This window comes from Protopterus annectens, chromosome 4.part0, assembly GCF_019279795.1.
Source record: "Protopterus annectens isolate FY-2018-M chromosome 4.part0, PAN1.0, whole genome shotgun sequence".
In the NCBI taxonomy this organism is placed as follows: Eukaryota; Metazoa; Chordata; order Ceratodontiformes; family Protopteridae; genus Protopterus; species Protopterus annectens.
The window spans coordinates 1312393929-1312414789 of NC_056733.1; positions in this window are offsets into that span (position 1 = coordinate 1312393929).

Sequence of the window (20861 nt, forward strand, 5' to 3'; positions counted from 1 at the left end):
TAGTTAATGTTGTGTTAGGATTAAGTTAAACAAATTTTACAGTTTGTAGTTATATTTTAGTGTACATTTTTGTATATTATTTTATTTATTTATGTTACAGTATTCATCTCAACTTTAAAAATGCAGTACAATTGTATTATATAAAAAATCCTTATCTGTAATTATGCATGTTGGCCTGCTAATGCATAGAATGATTTCTGGCCTGAGCAACAGTTTCTAAATACTGCAGATAGTAACATATCTGTGATCACGGATATCAAATTCCCCCTTAATGGCAAATCCAGCTCCAGACAAGTGACAAGTGGAGTACCTCAGGGTTCAGTCCTGGGACCACTCTTGTTTGGCATCTACTTCTCTGAAGTACAGGCCAACACTAAGGGACTCTGGCTAACAAAGTTTGCAGATGACTGCAAACTGGGAGCCATTATTGAATTCCCAAATGATGTGGATATTCTACAAAAGGGCCTTACAGAAACAGATGCTTGGTGCTAGATCCATGAGCTCAAGCTTAATGCCAAGAAATGTATAGTTATCCCCTTTGGAAAAAAAACATGTACCCATGAATTACCACATAGGTGGCAGTACACTAAACATCGAAAGTGTGATGAGAGACTTAGGGACACAGGTAGACAGTGGTCTCACTTTCGATAACCACATCGCCACAACAGTCAGGAAATCTTTCTATGTGGTACATCTCATCACTAAGGGCTTTTCATCCAGAAAACAGGAGGTAATTGTCCCACTGTACTCATCCCTCATTAGACCCATTATAGAGTATAATGCCCCATTTGGTATGTACCTCACAAGACAACTGCAACAGCTGGAAAGGCCACAGAAATACCTCACTAAAAGAATCACAGGCCTAAAGTAGATGCCATATGCTGACTGTCTAAAAAAACTCCATCTGTACTCTGTGGCATATCATCTACTCAGAGGCGATCTCTGCTTAACATACAAGGCCATGTCAAACCCTGAACTGTTGGACATGCTCCACTTAAAGAAATCCCAGTCCCTCAGAGCCACACGTTCCAGGGATCTAAACCTTGTCATCACAATGAAAACATGCTGGAGGGATTGATTCCTGACCCAGAGACTCCCCATACTCTGGAATAGACTGCCCATACATGTCAAGCAGAGTGCCTCCTTGGCCCTCTTCAAAAGGAACCTTGATGATTGGATGGGATATAAGAAATTCACCCCAGTGATCATGTCAGTTGCCCTGCTAGACAGGGGTCCAGAGAAGTAAATATTGTGGGAAGAAATATCCAGGGAATTGTTATGGCTAGGCTTGTATAGGCCCTAGGGCCGATAGCCTAGTACCAACCTATGAACCTATATCTAATTCAGGACAGGTTCTCCAGTTTGGTTCTTGCCTGGGGTGCTTTCTGTGTGGAGTCTACATGTCTTCCTGATGCTCTCATGGGTTTTCTCGGAGTGCTCCAATTTCACTCACACTCTAAGGACATGAATTAGGTATGTTGGAGACTCTAAACTGCCCATATCTGTGAATGTGTGAATACGCAATATGGAAGAAAAAAAAAGCAACTACTTCCAATACCCCCTTTGTCTGTTTCAATCAAAGTCTGCCAACAGTGAATCATGGGACAGAAATGAACACAAAGCAGCAGCACTTTAGACAGTATTGCTGCAGCTGCAGGCATTTACTTAGTTATTCTTGTAAGTCAAGAAGTATTTTTTTACTTAAATTATTAAATAAAAAGCACCCAAGCTGAAAACTTCACCAGCCCATTCTGCACATGTGCAGATGACAGGCACTGCAGGTACATAAAGTTACATTTTATAGTGACTGTCAATTAACATTTTCTTTTAGAGGCTGAGGTGTTAAAGTTAGTCTGGAGGATGAAATAATTGATCGAGGTGCAGTACGCTCGACTGACATGAGAAAAAGGCTCTTTCCCATTGTAAGAGCAATATCTGTGGCTAGCCTTGACTGATGGGTGGGGATAATTAGGATTTCCATAATCATCACAAGCCAACAGTGGTGTTTAAAAGTGTAAACATGCACAAAAGCATCTATGCAGTCTGAGTTGAGCACGTTGCAAGCCTGTATAGGATTATTAGGACCGTCCAGTCTCCTTATTCGAGCACTAATGCAGCTGTCTGGACAGATGCTCAGGACTCCTTTTCTTGCTTCATGAGGCTAAGACAGAACAAATAACATATGAAAACCTATTTTATAAAATGAGGGCTCCCACATATAGTTGCCATTATTCAAAAATGCGACTGTAGTAAAAAGAATTGATTGTTTGAATATTCCTAATAATACAAATTCCTGGTAATATAAATTCCTAATGAGACAGGAAATCAGAAATGCAACTCATGTCAAGTAGACTAAATCATTATAACTATGCTGACTACTTCAGTTGAAGTATAGTGCTGCTGCATTAACTACTGTCTCCTGTCCTCTGACCGCAAGTCTTATATTAATACCATGAATAATACAAAAGTTAGCTGAAGTATTTGACCTGACAAATTTCTGTATATTTGTTTCACATCTGTCATCACCAGTCTATATAACCTAGTCTGCTAGACAAAGTGTTTGTGAATTTATTAGTTATTAAATAACTTGTGATATTTAAAAACTTGGCAAATGAGTTTTTACAGTATGTCCTGAAGAGAAATTTTCAAAAAATGCATAAACATACCGCTGTGTCTATTATCTTTCAGGCAATTTGTACTGTCAAAGACCCTATAACTTAACTACAAGCCTTCGTATTTTACTATATATGAGCATGACATGCTCTCACTTTTCTTATTTAGCCACAATGTTTCACTCATTTCCTTTCTTTCAGATAATGCATATTAATTCCTTCAGTCGTTTTTCTGTTCAGTGTTTTCTTGTGTAAGTCCTACGCAGATTTCCCTTTCTTTTCTTTGAAATGCACTAGTTCTATTTCTAGCTGTAGGAATATAAGGCCTTTACAAAAAAGCCTCCACAACATGTAGAAATATGACGTATAAATAATTTTTCTACCTTTCTAATCACTTCCCAATTTACCTGTAGGAAGTTATGTGAAATGACCTTGTGATGTTTTTGCATACACACTCACATGTACATGTGTACAAACATACACATGTATGAACTCTTGTACTCACAGACACACACACACACACACACACACACACACACACACACACACACACACACACACACACACACACACACACATAGGTTTGCAACGGTTGATTTTCTGCCACATATGCTTCTTCCATAGCACTTGTTTACCGGTAAAGTCCAACATGGAACAAGCTAATTTATGACAGAGCCATGCGGAGAAATGCTGCAGACTTGATTCCTTGCAACGTGGGAGGAAACGGAGCATTAGAAGTAAACAAATGCATAGGGGGGGCATGATAATTAAATATTGTTCGTACAGCTATTGAACATTGATAGAATAACATGTTATGCACTAAGACAAATTGCTCAACATCTTGGAGCAAAAAAGCTGGACAAAAGTAGGGACAGTTTCAATATTGCTCGCACACAGTTTGAACATTGACAGAATAATAATAGTTTTGCCCTATGGACAATGTTCTCAACATCTTATAGAAAGAAAGCTAGACAAAACTAGGGACTTATGCTGGTAATGTACACATCTGCTCTACTTTTTAGTGCAAATTGCAGAAATCAAAAATACCACGTAAATAGAAAATAGAAAAACAGGACATTTCAAAATGCCTGAAATTATTCTGTCTGAATATTTGCCTTCTTTAGAATTTATTTAGAAACAGAGGGATTTCCAGTGGGAGGAAATGGAGCACCAGAAGTAAACGAACACATGGGGGGCATTGAACATTGATAGAATAACACATTCTGCACTAAGGACACTTTTCTAAAAAAAGTAGGGACAGTATTGCTCACACACACACTTTTGAACATTGACAGAATAATATTTTTGCACTACGGACAATGTTCTCATCCTCTTAGAGCAAGAAAGAGAGACAAAACTAGGGATTATATGCTGGTACAAACTTTGAACCTTGATAGAATAACAAGCTAATTTATGACAGAGCCATTGGAAGATACGCTACAGACTTGAGTCCTTGTGACATGGGAGCAAACGGAGCACTAGAAGAAAACGAATGCAGGAGAAAAGTAGGGACAATAATGTTAAACACAAACTTTGAGCAGTGATAGAATGTACAGTTTTTGCAGTACATACAATTCTCTTAGAGCAAGAATGCTGGACGAAACTAGGGGCATTTAAAATATTGCTCGTACAAACTTTGAATGTTGATAGAATAATGAGTTTTGCAAGTAGCAGCGATTTCTGGAAATATATCAGGTTTGCAAGTGAATTATCAGAAGTTATTTTGTCTGCGAACAGCAGAGCTGTCTTACCTTAGTATTCGGAAGGCTTGAAGGTCAAAACAAACAAATCTCCCTTGCAGTTGTTTCTTCCCAGACTGTGACTGTGGCAATGCTTCCTGGTTTTGTGAACCGATCAACCTGATAAATAGAGGGATCAAAGAGTATATTCCACAAAAGGCTGAGAAAAAAGGGAATATTTACTGTTGGACCCCCTATGGAATTGGACAGAACAGAGAAATATTAGGTCAGGGGTAGAGGTGGCAAGTGGTTGCTTGGATTCCCATTGACTGTCACCACTTGCCTGATGAAAGGCAAAATAAATTGGCTTGCTGTTGAGACAAAAAACAGAGCCCATTCCAAGCCAGTTTTCTCGGAAAAGTCAAACGTGTACACCATGAAAGTCCACACTGAAACTTAAGTTGATAAGGTAACTGACTAATTTCAGTTACTTTTTCAACTTAATATTCAACAGTGGAGCTAAAATAAGAGTGCAAAGTTACTTGCGCTTGTAGAAGATACTCGGGTGAAACAACATGGAATTCCTACTGTCTGACAGCGTGCTTGGAAGTAAGCACAGAGGCACCATGAGACGGTAGTAGGAGTTAATGAGTTAATACTATAGTGTAGCAAACTAGTTAAGTAGGTGTTCCAATCCTGATGTTGGCAACTGTATAAATGTGAGTGTTTGTGTGAGAGAGTGTGTGTATTCTTGTAGAGACCTGATTTTGTGGTCATTCACACTTACAACACTTAATTTACCCCTCCTTTAGCACTGCTGCTGATGTGACTCACCTTCAAAGATACCTTTGGACAGTTCTTCAACATATAAGCTCTGTGGTGCTCGCGATAAATGTGGAGCAATGTAGTAGCAATAACTGCATAGGTATGGGTTTGAATCTCATTCCTGGCAAGTGTTTTTGTGTGTACATATGTATGTCTGTACTGTTCCTCAAAGATTTTGGCCCCATTTACACCCTGTACACATCTCAGTGCCTCCCTTTAGCAGTCCTGCAGATATCATCCACCTTAGAAGTACCTGTTGGCAACCCTAAACCATGTAAAGTCAGCGGTGCATGTGATAAATGCATAACATAATGGTCCCAAAAGATAGTTAGATGGAGGTTTGAACCTCATCCCTGGAAAATGTGTGTGTAGGGTAAAATATTTTTTGGAATCTCTCACCCACTACATCACCCAATGCCAGTATTTAAAAGGGCTGGTGATGTTCCTCACCTTAGAAGTACCTTGGGGCAACATCCATTCTGTAAGCTCTGTGGTGCATGCGATAAATGTGGGACACTGTAGTAGCAATCCTTAGCTAGGTAGGGGTTTGAAACTCAGTACTGGCAAGTGTGTGTATGTCTATCTGTCTGTCATCAGTATCCTGTGTGGGGGCCAGTGTGATTGTATAATAACAGGATACATTGGGGAATGGGTTTTGCTAAATTATTATGATGGGGAGCTAGTATATGTCATAATGTCTACATTACAAGGCCAGCAGTTGTCAAACACCGTAGTGGTTGGTGTTGATGATCCACAGCCCTAAATGTCTAGTGCCATGTTCATTGATTATGTGACAATATGGATTAGTGAACAATATAGGCAGCCCTTGTATTACTGAGAGACCCCTCTCCACCCAAGTATCATACACAAACACACTTGGCTAGGCAATAACCAATATACTGGTAGTTCTCTTGCATATTGCTTCACAGATAGTACCCATGGTATGATTGCAGTGGACTACATGCCTCTTGACCACAACAGTGCCACTGACATCAGAAAGTACTTTGATGTGTTACATGTCCTGACTGTATGTTATCCAGCAAGTAAAAAGACATGGCACCCTGTTCCAACCCCTCAGTAGCCCAATCAATGTGTACAGTGGCCCTTTTGCCATGTTCCCCACTGGACACCTGCAACAACTGTAGAGTCTGCAAACGTACCCCACAAAGGGAATACCATGCCTTGTACACATGCCCTGTATGGACAGACAGCACTAACTCCACTGAATACCCGTATCATACTGTCAATGTAGGTATAATCACTACCTCAGTTACATAGCCAGGTCTCACCAAATGAGGTCAGGAATGCTACATCAGAAGATACCAATCTATCCACACAACATGCCCCAGAGACCTCAAGCACACCTCCACACGTCAAAGAACAGGGTCTATATGACACCATCGAATGGACTAAATAGCGAATGCTATTTAGTTGATCTGATACTGTCGAAATGGCAAAATAGCAAAGTCACAGAACATCACATTTTTTCCCAGGGAAAAAATTTGGTGGTCTGTCTTCGGGATTTTCCATTTCCTCCACTATGGTGCGATCTCGGAGTTGGTATATTTAAGTAGGGGGTGTGTGTGGGGGGCACAGCCCCCTACATGGGGGGTTGTGGGGGTGAAGCTCCCTACTTAAATTTGTGTTTAAGTTTATTTTATTTTTTTACAGAGCAGCAAATTTTTTCCCTGGGAAAAAATTTGCTGTTCCATTTGTTCGATATTTTGTTGTTTCGATATTATCGGTACGATGAAATAGCGTTCGCAATTTACATTGTACAATAATATGATATAGCCACAAAGAACAAGCATGTGGGACATGTGCACAACCCAGACACTGTCAATGTTATGGAATATAGATCACATGCATGGGAAGCAGTGCACATCACTGGCACCCACAATAGAAACCTGGATGAGTGGATGGGGAATACAATACCCACCACCCCTGGGGACCACTCCAGTGACTGTACTCCTGAGCCACACTGGGGACTATTGTCATGTGGCCTGATGCCAAAGTATTCCCTTGGGCTAGCCTTGTAGAGCCTTCAGGCCCATTCACCTACTACACACCTATGAAGCAATGAGCCTATGGATCTCAGTACTGGCAAGTGTGTGTGTGTGTGTGTGTGTGTGTGTGTGTGTGTGTGTGTGTGTGTGTGTGTGTGTGTGTGTGTGTGTGTGAATAGTAATCTCAGTGTGTTTGGTTAATGAATATCCCCTGTGGCTGTGGTTATTAGCAATCAGAGGTGTGTCCAAACCAGAACATGTACTATTCTCCATTCTACAACAGATGTACATCAACATGTACCTATGTACAACCCTCAGCCCTATAATCAGTGAGGCATATGCAATCACTGTGTTAGAGACCTGGAATTACCGTGTACATACTGTACCCTGCCTATGACATGGTGGATGTGTCACCACACTGCCATACCCTGTGGCCTTGCTGCAGGGCCACATCCTGGTGACACACAGATGCCTAGAATGGAAATGGCATACGGCATGTGAGAACACATTCACTCAGCACTTCACTTGTGTGGGGGGGGTAAAGCTGGCACTGAATGTGTTGCCAAGACTGTGGCCGATATCTGTTGTCTCAGGATAGGTATTAGCTTTGTGCAGTAACTCACAGCACTCGTGTTTCATGCTGTGGAGGTTGTTGATGTAACTATCAAGGCTGTTGTGACTGTTGTCAGTGTCTGATGCATCTCCTGCCATAGATGCCTGTCAGGGATTCCATGAGGGATCCAAAGTTGTGTTTGAGGCTAATAAGGGAGTTCAACAGTCATGGGACACCACCTTTCCCTGTAACAGTGTCCCCCTTCTGATGGACACTTTATCAATGGCAGGGGATGATCACATTGTCTCCCAGTGTTTGGAGGACAGTGTCTGGGTTTTATTGTCTCTGGCTAGCACCATGCATTCATGTACCTGTTTGTACAGTGCCTATGTGTATGATTCCACAGTCATGCAGCTACCTTCCATTGCCATGGGTGAAGTGAAGACATCCACCCCTGTTTTCATGGCTGCAAAGTCAGCTATGGAGAGTTTTTGCCAGGTGGCTATTTTTGTGGGGGGGTGTGGCTGATATGTTGAGTTCCATGTTGATTACAGCATGTGTGAATCTCACCATGCAGGGATTGACAAATGGGGATGAGCAATGGACCCATATTTAAGTGGTCAACACAGGTCAAGGTTATTGTAGGCTGTACCGGGGTCAGTATGAGCTGGTCTGGGGGAATGGAAATGATGAATCCCAGAAGTGTTGGGCCTCTATACTGGCGATTGGCTACATTCCCCAAGTGATGGAGGGGTAGTTGAAGACTCGTACTATGTTACTGCTGCATTGGACCATCAGAGATGGCAGGGTGTTGAGGAATGGGCACTGACAGTATAGGGACATAGATGTGGACCCATAGCAGGCTATTGTCTGGATTGCACTATTACCCCAAGGCAGTTGTACTGGACGTATCTCCAATGCATTATGATGGGATACTAGTCTGGAGGGGTTCCTATCCATAATGAATATGGAGACAACACCACCTGTGGAGGTGTGGTGTGGTCCATGTTTGGGGGCTGACAGCTGTGTATTGTGTCATAGTCTGATACTGCAGGTCTGCTGTCTGCTGCTGAGAACCACCTCTCCATTACAGCAGACATGTGTCCTCCACTCCAACAACTGCTATGAGTGACTGCATCCTGGCAGTTAGATGTCCACTGTTGAGCAGCATGATCCTCAGATTGCATACATATATAGCTGTTATGGTGGCAATAACATTAGGACCACTGCCTAATAAGGCACCATAGGGGTGGCAAGGCACATAGCCAGTATCTGGCAACCCAGAAGTGACAGATGCAGGACATCCATGACAAGTCATTGGGTTCTGTCAATCATGCCATTCAAGCAGAGAGGCCTTGGATCCCCTGAGAATGACACATAACAAGTAAGCCAATGTTGCAGTGAACCATCTGTTGATAGTACCCCAGCATCATTCTGGGTGACAGCGGTACACTGCCCAGGGCTACCGTCACAACTGCCAGGACCACATAATCAGAGAGATCAACCATGTCTCCTGTCATGTAGTCTTGGGAGGTGTGTCCCAAGTCATTCACATCCACATGGATACAGAGTGATACTCGTAGTTGTTGTGGAGTGCCATGACTGGCTGTGTCATGTGTTAGATTCTGGCATGTGATAGATATTTGGCTGTTACCTGCTCCATATTCAACCTAGTGAGTGGGATGAGTGTGCCTCAGTATTGTGTTAGCCATGATCATTGTATTGTGCAAGGTGGTTAGCTTTAGGGGCTTAGTTTAGGGGCACACTGTGTAGGTTAAATATATATCCCTTGGCATGTGCCATGTCGTGGTGTCTGAGTGGGTGTCTGCCTTGCTGGTCTGTGCTGTTTGGGTAGATGTCCATTGAGTGCCTCTGGGAAGGTGGGTGTGTGGCTTTTCACTGTATGTCATGGCTGTCAAAGTGGGTGTCATGGTGAGCTATGTGTTCCATTTGGTGTGGTGCAGGTGTTGATCTTATCCTCTTGACCTGCTAGTCCAGTCTTTGCTGGAAAGTGCATATGTCCACATTGGGTGATATGTGGGTAACCCTCACAGGTCTGAATGTTTGGAGTTTAGAGGAGAGAGTTGTATGTGTACATGTAGCAGCTGCAACAGTGCCCCAGAGTGGACAATTGCACCAGATTAATGGGTGAAAGTATAGATAACCACCCTTCAAACATGCCAAGAGGGATGGACATAACTAGTAAGTACTGGGGTGACATCTGTTATGAACGAGTACTGCTGACGGCTCATAGGTGTGCCACACTTCTTGATACAATAACCTGGTGAGGTGCCAAGCCATAATGCTAGTTGACGTGCAAGGCAGAAATAACTAGCATGATGTATCAGTGAAAGAGAAGGCAGACTGTCTGCCACCTGTAATACTTTACCACAGCTGTGCAGTTATCAGCAGCTTTGACCATGTGAAAGCTCAGTAAGCTCTGCAACTCATGTGGTAACTGCATAACACTATAATAAACACACATATATAATCAGGAGTTCTAATCTCACTACTGGCAGGTGTGTGTGTGTGTGTGTGTGTGTGTGTGTGTGTGTGTGTGTGTGTGTGTGTGTGTGTGTGTGTGTGTGTGTGTGTCATGTACTGTCTGGCTCATACCATTTTGACCTGTGTACTACCCTTTACACTTCCTTTTACTCCAATTTAGTAGATCTGTGTCATCCACCTCAAAAGTATGTTTGGTTGAGCTGGACATATGTAAGCTTTGTGGCACGTCTCATAACTGCGTAGCACTATAGTAGGAATACCTAGACAGGCAGGAGTTCTAATCCCAATACTGGCAAGTGTGTGTATGGATGTGTGAATCATGTACTGTCTGGCTCATTCCATTTTTGACCTGTGTACTACCCTTTACATTTTCCTTCACTCCAATTTAGTAGATCTGTTGATGTCATCCACCTTAGAAGTACCTTTGGAAAAGGTGGAAATGCCTACGCTCTGTGGCACATCTGATAACTGTGTGGCACTATAGTAGAAATACCTAGATAGACAGGAGTTCTAATTCCAGTACTGGCAATTATGTGTATGTATGTGTGTGTGAATCATCTACTGTCTGGCTCATTCCATTTTGACCTGTGTACTACCCTTTACACTTCCCTTCACTCCAGTTTAGTGGACCTGTTGATGTCATCCACCTTAGAAGTACCTTTGGAAGAGGTGGGAATGTATAAGCTCTGTGGCATGTCTCATACCTGTGTAGCTCTACTGGAATGCCTACATAGGCAGAAGTTCTAATCCTAATGCTGGCAACTATGTGTGTGAGGATCATATCATGTGTGGCTTATACCATTTTGATGTGTATACCATACAGGGCTGGTGACCGCCACCCACTGCCATTACTTTATATAGTGTGGTGACAGCATCTGCCTCACATGCAGCAGGTTAAACCATTGTACAGTCCTCTGTACAGATGTGCCTGGAATATCCATATGTTTGAAACCTATACGTGGTCGGAAGTGGTCTGTGTGTCTTAACAATGCCCATGTATGTGATATTATAGCCAAATAGACCACAGTGAGTGTACTGACACATATGGCAGTATGAGGTATCATACCTGACTGAAACATCATGCTGATAGGATGTCTGCTGCCCTCACAGGTGGCCTGCCTTGTAGGTGCAATACATGAGTACAGATGCTTGATTTTACAAGTGAACTGTACATGTTATTGGTCACATTAAAGGCTGGAAGAGATGTGGACTGTCATATTCTGGTCCTAATTAGTATTTAACAGGAACACCTTGCATCTTAAGAGGGGTGTGTACACAATTTATATCCACTATATACCAGTAATATGTCACGCATGACCTTACCTTAGGCCGTTTGTCCAGCACAATTTGCTAGCCTCTGTCCAGACATCTTGGCACTGGCAAGTTGAGAGGTATGTTACAGGAATGTTGAATTCATGTCAGATAGGCCCCAGTGGTGACAACTGTGATGCAATACAGTTAGCCCCAGCACAAGTGAACATGCACAGCAAGCAATATAGCTATTCCATAAAGCAATATAGCTATTACTGATGGTTGTGTGCATGGTAAATTGCATGTGTTTCACATGCCTGGGGTATTGCTAGGCAACAACAGAACAATGTAATACTCAGCAGTTTCAGGCTGCTGTCCCATATGCAGACCAGAGGGTCCTAGGTAGTTGTGAGAGGGAGTTATTGTCAGCAGATGCACATGTGGCCTTGGTATTGGATGGATGCAGCATGTTTGCACATCTACAGTACTAACTGCAATAATACACAATGTCCTGTCCTCACCATAGATGTGCACCTCTGTGCATTAGAAAACCCCATCCACAACTGCAATTGGACCTGACACATGCAGGTAGATACAATACAGATACATGTATGTCTGACACATTAGTGTACTAATCCCCACTGGGCTTTTATCTGCATGTTTCTCATCCAGTGTGTGTGTGTGTGTGTGTGTGTGTGTGTGTGTGTGTGTGTGTGTGTGTGTGTGCAACCCACCTCCACAATGCTTCCTTCAGCGTCATGGCTTGTGCGTTAGGCGTGTGGCCCAAGTTTGGTGAGGATCTCCTTGGTAGGTGTCAGTGGGGGCTGGATGGCTGGGCTCCCACCTGTGGCTAGCCTGTCCCTCGCTACATCAGCAGCCCATTGATGGGCATGACATTTGAGGTTGGTGGCCTGATGCTACACATGTTCATAAGTTCTGCTGTGAAGACCGGCATCATTTACCCTGTGGACCACAGTGTTCCACAGGGCAGTCCTCTCCAGCACATCTTCTTCTCTCCATCCACATGATATGGCATAATGTCCAATCAAATATTGGGTGATGATGTCTGTTTCCCCAACAGAGAATACTGGTAGGCAAGCACTCTGCATGTTACCTGGAAGACATAAACAGGAAAAGGTCACAGGAGCTCAGTTGTTGTCAAAATGCACATCAACAGTGAACATTACTTGCAAATAATCCAGATTACACCGTAACCCTCCAAGCTATCATGGCTATAGCAGCTTGCATTACACGCCTGTCCCTGAGCTGTCTTATTCCCCCCAGTGTTGGACACAATTGTATAATCCTCTGTTCTCCATTCATTTCTGTGTAGAGGGTTGACAGTAATTATCTTCCATGTGGATGGTGTGTGTATGGTGGTAGGTCTGTGTTTGACTGTGGTGTGTGATGGAGCTCTGAGCACATGCCTGAGTTCATGTTGGAGGCAGACACTGATGTTATTATGCCCCATGGAGATATGCTGTTGTTGCCATCAGTAGACAATATGTACATGCTCACCATTGCTGAGGGGAGGAGTGTGGTTGATGTGAATATCTCCATGTACATCTGGGGTGGACAGGGTGGCTATGTTCTCACATAACCTGTGTGATGCAGGTTGCCTATATTCACGGCATGTGTGTATAAAGTGCTCTTTACCCCAGTACAGGGTGAATTGTGTTGTTCCATCTGAGACTTACAACATATGTGGAGGCACGGTTGCAATTGTCCTTGGTTTTGTGGATTTATAGTCATAGTCAGCCTTACAGGACATCACCTGTGAACTTACCTGCTTGGTCAGATATAGGTGGACTTGCTTCAAAGTTATTGCCTGCACCTATGCCTCCCTGTACAGCCAATGTAGCAAGCTATTATGTGGTTTGTGTATTGCTGCTAGCCACCAAAGGGGATTATTCTGCCTTAGTGGAGGCTGGATATACAGGTCAGGTACTGCTGTGTCCATATAACTACAGTGGTTATAAAGGGTACACACCCCTGATACACTGCCTGATATTTGTGCAATTGGAACATGACAGCACAATAACTCATTTCATAACAATTCCCCCCGTAGAGTAACCTATAGCCTGTAGAATTCAATTGAAAACGTAACAATATGCTCTGTGAAAACATATGGAAATAATACTCAGTACAATAAGCCAGTTGAATGAGTGTGCACACCCTTAAACTTGTGTATGCACCTCTTAAGTTGGTTACAGCATTCATCCATCGTGGTCTGGACTCTAACATCATGGCACATTTTCACTTGGCTATAGTTGCTCACCTTTCTAGAAACACCTTTGATTGTATTTCAATGGAATTGGACAGGTTAGGGGTCACATTCAGGATGAGAAACATTATGAAATGATCTTCTGTGGTCTGATTGTCATACAGCACACAAGCCTGGCATTCCAACAGGGGTGTGTACACTTATGATATCCACTGTATATAGGCGTTGATATAGCTGGTAGTGGTAGGCATGGACATAGGGTCATAAAACAGATGGACACTTCTCTGATTGATACCTTATAATCATACCTACTCTAGTACCCATATCAGTGTCAGGGCAATGCAACCACCAGTAGATGTATACATATGTCTGTTGTATGCACTGACACTGATATTACACACACATGTGCAACATGCAGAACTATTTACCTGACTGCTTGAAACCCATGTGATTAGTTTTGTGCCTTCCAGCTGAACATATGCATACATACATGTGCTCAGGGGATACCTGGTATACATTTATGTTGAATGTTAGTATGGCACACTGTATTCAGTCTTGCTGCTTAATCATACTTCTTAGCCTGTTACAGCAGTACATCTGGACAATCGCACACATAAATGGTTGTCAAAAGAGACTGTATAGCTGCACCATACATTAGTATGCTAATTGCACAGTAGGGTTTGACATCATTGTGATAACCTGGAAGATGTCCAACAGTCATAAGTAGGCTATTATGTTACAATGCCATTGCTCACAGACCTGCCATTGGTTTGGCTGACATAACACAGGTATATGTGTATGTGACTACAGATATCAGTCACAAATGTGCTTATTGTCCAGCAAAACACTGTACAGTTGAATGTTATTAATTCAATATATCACATGCAGTTCAACACACGTCTGCAACAGTACTCTACTATGTGCACACCCTGTATAAGTGTCTTAGCTTTACAAGACAAACGTGTCATACTCATTGTGATGCCCGTGCACTGGCTCAGAAATCAAGGAGTGTCAGTCTTCACCACTAACACCAGTGAGGGGCATCTATATAGGGAAAGGATAATAAATACACACACAGTAAAGTACAATTTCCATTAAGAGTACACAGAGATCACAGTCAGTCTGGGGTTGGTTTCTCCCTTTCTCTCCAGGTCCCCAATTAGACTCCCCACTGGTACAGCTATAGGGTCCAGATCTCAGCCTAGTGGGCAATGTAAAAGCTCCAGCACCCTCCCTGTCCAACCAGTTCTTTGTGTCCCTGCCCAAGTAGCTGGCACACACACACATTTTGAGATAAGAGTTATATACAACCACACAGGCACTCCTGGGGAAGGCTGGCACAGGTTCTCCAGCTGTGCCCCTTTTACCCAGACTATACAGTAGAAATCACTGCCAACAACCAGCTAATATTTATCAGCTACTCAAAGGTCCTTATTAAAGGGTGTCCAATTATTACTGTTCAATATTATTATCCAAATGGTAAGTGTAACTGAACAGCAAAGCTTATTTGGAGTGACTTGGTACAGTATTGCTATATACATGCAATGCACTCTTAGAGCTTAAATTATCTCTACACAAAACAGCCACAGTTGAAAGGTTTTAAATATATAATAATAAATAATAAAAACAGAAGACAATATTTCTTACTACACAGTGCCAGTCAAGAGTTCAGAGATCACAGGAAAATGCTTAAAATAATATAGTAGAATAGTTCTGACATCAACACAGGAAAACACATAGACTAATTGTCCTATTCCTTAGCTATTTCTAAGAGAAACACTAAAGTCTAAGATCCTACTTTACATATAGATACAGGCAGAGTGGTGAGTTGGATGTTCTCAAGGCAAATGCTGTAATGCTGTCATTCTTTCTGTCCTTAAATTGATAACACAGTGCCACTGTTTCATTTCAGATTACATCATTTCTTTCTGGTTCCCAGGCTAACAGACTCTCAGAGGTTAATAGCCTCTTTGATCTTGCAGCTGGTGAGGAACCAGAACAATAAAAGAAATTATGCATGCAAATTCTAGCCATTAACTCTGGCCTTAAAACAATAGGCAGAATTCCTTCATCCAGACATATTGGCTCTGAGTTTTGACATCAAAGAATTGACTTGTCAGCTTTGTTACAGCAGAGTGCACTGTTGTTGCATTTTTCAGTTCCAAATTTAACACCATTTTTTCCCATTTAAGGGAACAAGCCTGTGGCTTATATTAATATTTATAAATGACATAATTATCTTCAAAATTCTATCTGGCTAGGCTGGCAGCTTTCACCTGTCTTCACACATCTCCCACCCTGGGGAATCCAAGCTAGTTTTTCAAGTGATCCTTGAGAAACATTGCTTGAGAGGGTTAGGTCTATCTGAGTATACCTTACGCCATTCCCTGCTCTAAGAGCCCATCTGCATTGGCATTGCAAATCCCACTGAGGTGCTGCAATAACATATATGCTTGCAACCCTAGGCTCCATCTTAGCAACTTGGCATTTTGCTGGCTGGCTCTGTGTACCCATGTTAGGGGGTTGTGATCTGTCACTACAGTGAATTTTCTTCCATACAGATAAGGCTGACATTTATGCAATGCCCACACTATGGTTAGACATTCATTTTCTACAGCTGCATAGCATTCCTCCCTGGGTTGGAGCCTATAACTGAGATAAACCACTGGGTGCTCTTCTCCCTCTGAAGAAATCTGGTTAAGTATAGCCCCCATCCCATGGTTCAAAGCATCCACCTGCACAACAAATTCTTTGCTGTAATCTGGACTGGGTAGCAGAGGGGGTCCTCCCAAAGCTTCCTTAAGCTCCTGGAATGCCTGCTTGCATGCTGGGGTCCACACTACCTTATCTGCCCTGTTCTTCCATGTCAGATCTGTGAGGGGAGCAGCTATGGTACTATAAGTGGAGACACATTTTCTGTAGTACCCTGCTGTCCCTAAGAATGCCCTCTCCTGCTTTTTGGTAACACATGCAGGCCATGCCTTAATGGTTTATACTTTGGCAGATTCTTGCCTGATCTTACCACTCCCCACTGTATGTCCTAAGTAGTAGACCTCTGCCATACCCACCTGACATTTGCTGGTCTTAATAGTCAACCCTGCCTTCTGTAGTCTGTCCAGCACCTCCCTGACATGTTGAAGGTGCTCTTGTCAGGAATAGCTGTGGCAATATCATCTAAGTAAGCAAGGGCAAACCCTACTGCTCCTGCTAGGATATGATCTACAAGCCCCTAGAAAGTGGCCAGGGCATTTTTCACCACAAAGGGCATCTTTGTGAACTCATACAAGCCAAAAGGAGTCACAGAGGCTGACTTCTCTTTAGCACTGCAAGTCAAGGGCACCTGCCAGTAACCCTTGGCAAGATCAATGGTTGTAAGATACTTAGCCCCACCCAGCTGCTCTAGGGCCTCATCTGTCCTAGGCATAGGGTAAGCATCTGACTTTGTGTGGCTATTTAATTTCCTGTAGTCCACACAGAACCTGGAGCTTCCACCCTTCTTTATCACCAGCACCACTGAGGAGGCCCAGGGACTGTTAGACTATTAAATCACCCCTAGTTCCATCATCTCCTGTATCTCCTCCCTCAGAGTCTGTTTGACTCTCTCAGGCACCCTATAGGTACCTAATAGGTCTTTGGGGTCCTGTATCCACCTGGTGCTGCACCAGGTGAGTGCACCCTGGTTTCCCAGTGGACATGTTCCCAAACTCCTGTAACACTGCTCGGATTTCTTGAACCTGAGTAGGAAATAGCTGCTGGGACCCCTTCCACTGAGGTGTCAGTCTAAGCCTCACTTAGGAGATCAGTCACCAGATCTCCCTCAGACTCCTCCTGCAATCCACTGCAAATGCTCACCACAAGGACCTCCCTATCATGTTAAGGTTTCATCATGTTAACATGGTACAATTTGTGACCCTGCCTCCTGCCTAGCAGATCCACTATGTAGTTAACATCACTTACCTTTCTTATCACCTTGTAAGGTCCCTCCCAAGCTGCTTGCAGCTTGTTGTGTCTGACAGGAATGAGAACCATTACCAGCTGCCCTACAGCATATACTCTAGCTCAAGCATTCATGTCATACAACACCTTTTTCTGTTGTTGGGCTCCTGCCAGGTTCTCCTGGGCCAAGCCCATAAGTTCCCTGAGCTTTGTCCTGAGGTTTAGGACATATGCCACAACAAACTCCTTGTGAGGTTCACACTCACCTTCCCACTCATCTCAAATTAAATCTAGAGGTCCCCTCACCCTATGCCCATACAGCAACTCAAAGGGTGAAAAACCTGTGGATTCCTGAGGAACCTCTCTGTAAGCAAACAACAGATGGGGCAAATATTTGTCCCACTCCCTCTTAAACTGGTCTGCAAATGCCCATACCATGGACTTGATTGTAGAGTTTAACCTCTCAACAAGATCATTAGCCTGGTGATGGTAGGGGGTGGTCTTCATGTGCTTCACTCCACAGTACTTCCACAGACCAGCCAACAGGTCTGATATGAAAATGGCACCCCTGTCAGTCAGTATTTCTTTTGGGAAACCTACCCTGCTGAAAATCTCTAACAAAGCATTTGCCACCTTTTATATCTCAATGGAGGACAGAGCCACTGCCTCAGGGTATCATGTATGGTAATCCACTACCACTAGGATATACATTTTCCCCGTGGAACTTGGGGTGCTTAGAGGCCCCACAATATCCATAGCTACCCTTTGAAATGGCTCCTCAATCACATGCAAAGGCATCAAAGGAGCTCTCACCTTGTCTACTGCCTTACCTACCTTTTGGCACTGCTCACAGGTCCTGCAGTAACCTGTTACATCTCTGGAAATTCCAGGACAATAGAAGTTCTGCATAATGCATCTCTTTGTATGTTTTATGCCCATATGACGTGCAGAGGGATATCATGGGCTATGGCTAGAAGTGCCAAATGGTAGGCTCTAGGCATTACCAACTGCTGTACCCTATCACCTTTTTGCCCTCTCTCAGGGGTCCTCTCTCTATACAGTAACCCTTTGTCCCAGTGTACAGAATCCCCCTTCCCTTGAGAATTAGGTGCCTAACTAGCTACCTGCTTCAGTCCTTGCAATGTAGAGTCTGAAAGCTGTGCCTGTCTCAACTGTCTCTTTGTAACCCTTCCCTGCTCCCCTTCCACAGGAAGTCTGGCATCCTCTGACAGTGGTGCCTCACTGTCAGCCTGGGTACTACTACTCACCTCTACCTTTGCAGTCACTCTGTCCAGGGGAACATCAGTACCCACAAGCAGCTGTGACTCACATCCAGTCTCACTGCTACAAAGTAGCTCCTTCCCCTGAAGTAACCACCTCACCAGTCCTGGCTGCAAGTATGCAGTCTGTCTGGGTCTACCCCAGGCTACCAGACCCACATGCTTGTCTCCTATCCTGACTGCATGTAACTACATAAACACATGCTACTGTCTCATACAAATCCTTCCCTATCAGGACATCTGCAGGATGGTAGTTCAGTACCCCTGTTGTCTCAAGACAACCTACTATTGGCATTTTGCCTTTCCCACTTACTGGCTCTCTCACCTTTTGTTCCCCACTTTGCCTCTTGGACATCTGTATGTCACATGGCTCCATTGGTTGCATTCAAAACATTTAACCCTAGGTCCTGGACATGTACCTGGACTAGTGGCTTCCCCTGCTACTGGCAGATTCTGTGTGGGCAGTCTGTGCTGCCCACCATGGGTTCCTTTAGACCCATGAGCAATACTGGGGGTCCCTTTCCTGTGCAGCGATTCCCTGCTTGCTAGGTGTAGGTCTCCCTTCTTCCTCAGCTCATCTGAAGTAGCGCATTGTCTATCAGCTAACCAGATCCTCATGTCCTCAGGCAAAGTGCTAAGGGCTTCTTCCCTCACCAAAAGGTCTGCCAGCTGTTCAGAAGTGGTGACCTGACATCCACTCACCCACCTATGAAAATAAATGCTCAGTTCAGCAACATATTCACACACACTTTCATCTGCTTTGCGTTTATGCTCACAAAACTTTTTCCTATACATTTTAGGTGTTAGCTTAAACAATTCTAACAAATGATTTTTAACAGCAGTATAATCAAAATATTCACAATCAGCAAGTTTAGACAACATAGTTACAGCTTTACCATGGAGTAAGGGGGTCAGGAACCATACCCAGAGCCTTTGGTCAACATTATACTGTTTACCCTCTCAAACATATGAATGAAAGATCAAAATTTACTGACCATTTGTGCTTCTGGGGTCCAGTTACTCCCTTCCCCATTGCCTCCATGACTCTGGTGAAGAGTCAGCATCTCCTTCTCATGCTGCCTCTGCCTCTCCTTTTCCTCAGCTTCCAGGAGTAGCAGTTTCTCATTCTCCTCAGTCTGCCGACATCTCAGTCTCTCAGCTGCTTCTATTTCCAAATGCCTGGTCTCCAACTCAAGTCTCTTTAGCTCCAGATGGATTTTTTAGTTCTCTGCAGAAAGGTTGAGCTGTCCATTCTCTGAGAGTGGTACATACTGCCAGTCTGATCATCCTCCTGGTTGTTGTTTTTTGATGCACCTGTGACCATATCTGCAATCATGTCTGCCTTAGTCAGGTTTCCATGTACCGGTCCTCTAGCCTGGCAAATCTCAGCCAGCTGGCTCCTTTTCAGCTTTCTGTACTCCTCTGCTGACATGCTGCCTGCCCTCCCTGACTAAGCTAACAAAAGAAATAAACCAATTGTGATCTGAACTTTGAGTATTCACTGCATGGCTGATTTAGAGTACAAAACACCTTCAGTGATCACTGTACACAAGCTACAGGAATTCATTCTACCCACACCACTACAAGCCAATTAGTATTTGCCATCCAGTTAATATGTGGTGTGGATATCCCACCACTGCCAAACAATTAATATGTGAGCCTGTGCACTGGTCCAACAATCAAGGAGCCTCAATCCTCACCACTAACACAAGTGAGGGGTGTCCATATAGGGAAAGGATAATAAATACACACACAGTAAAGTACAATTTCCCTTAAGTGCACACAGAGATCACAGTCAGTCTGGGGCTGGTTTCTCCCTTTCTCTTCAGGTCCCCAATTAGACTCTACACTGGCACAGCTATAGGGTCCAGATCTCAGACTAGTGGGCAAACTAAAACCTCCAGTACCCTTGTCCAACCAGTGCTTCATGTCCCTTCCCAAGTAGCTCACACACACACACACACACACACACACACACACACACACACAC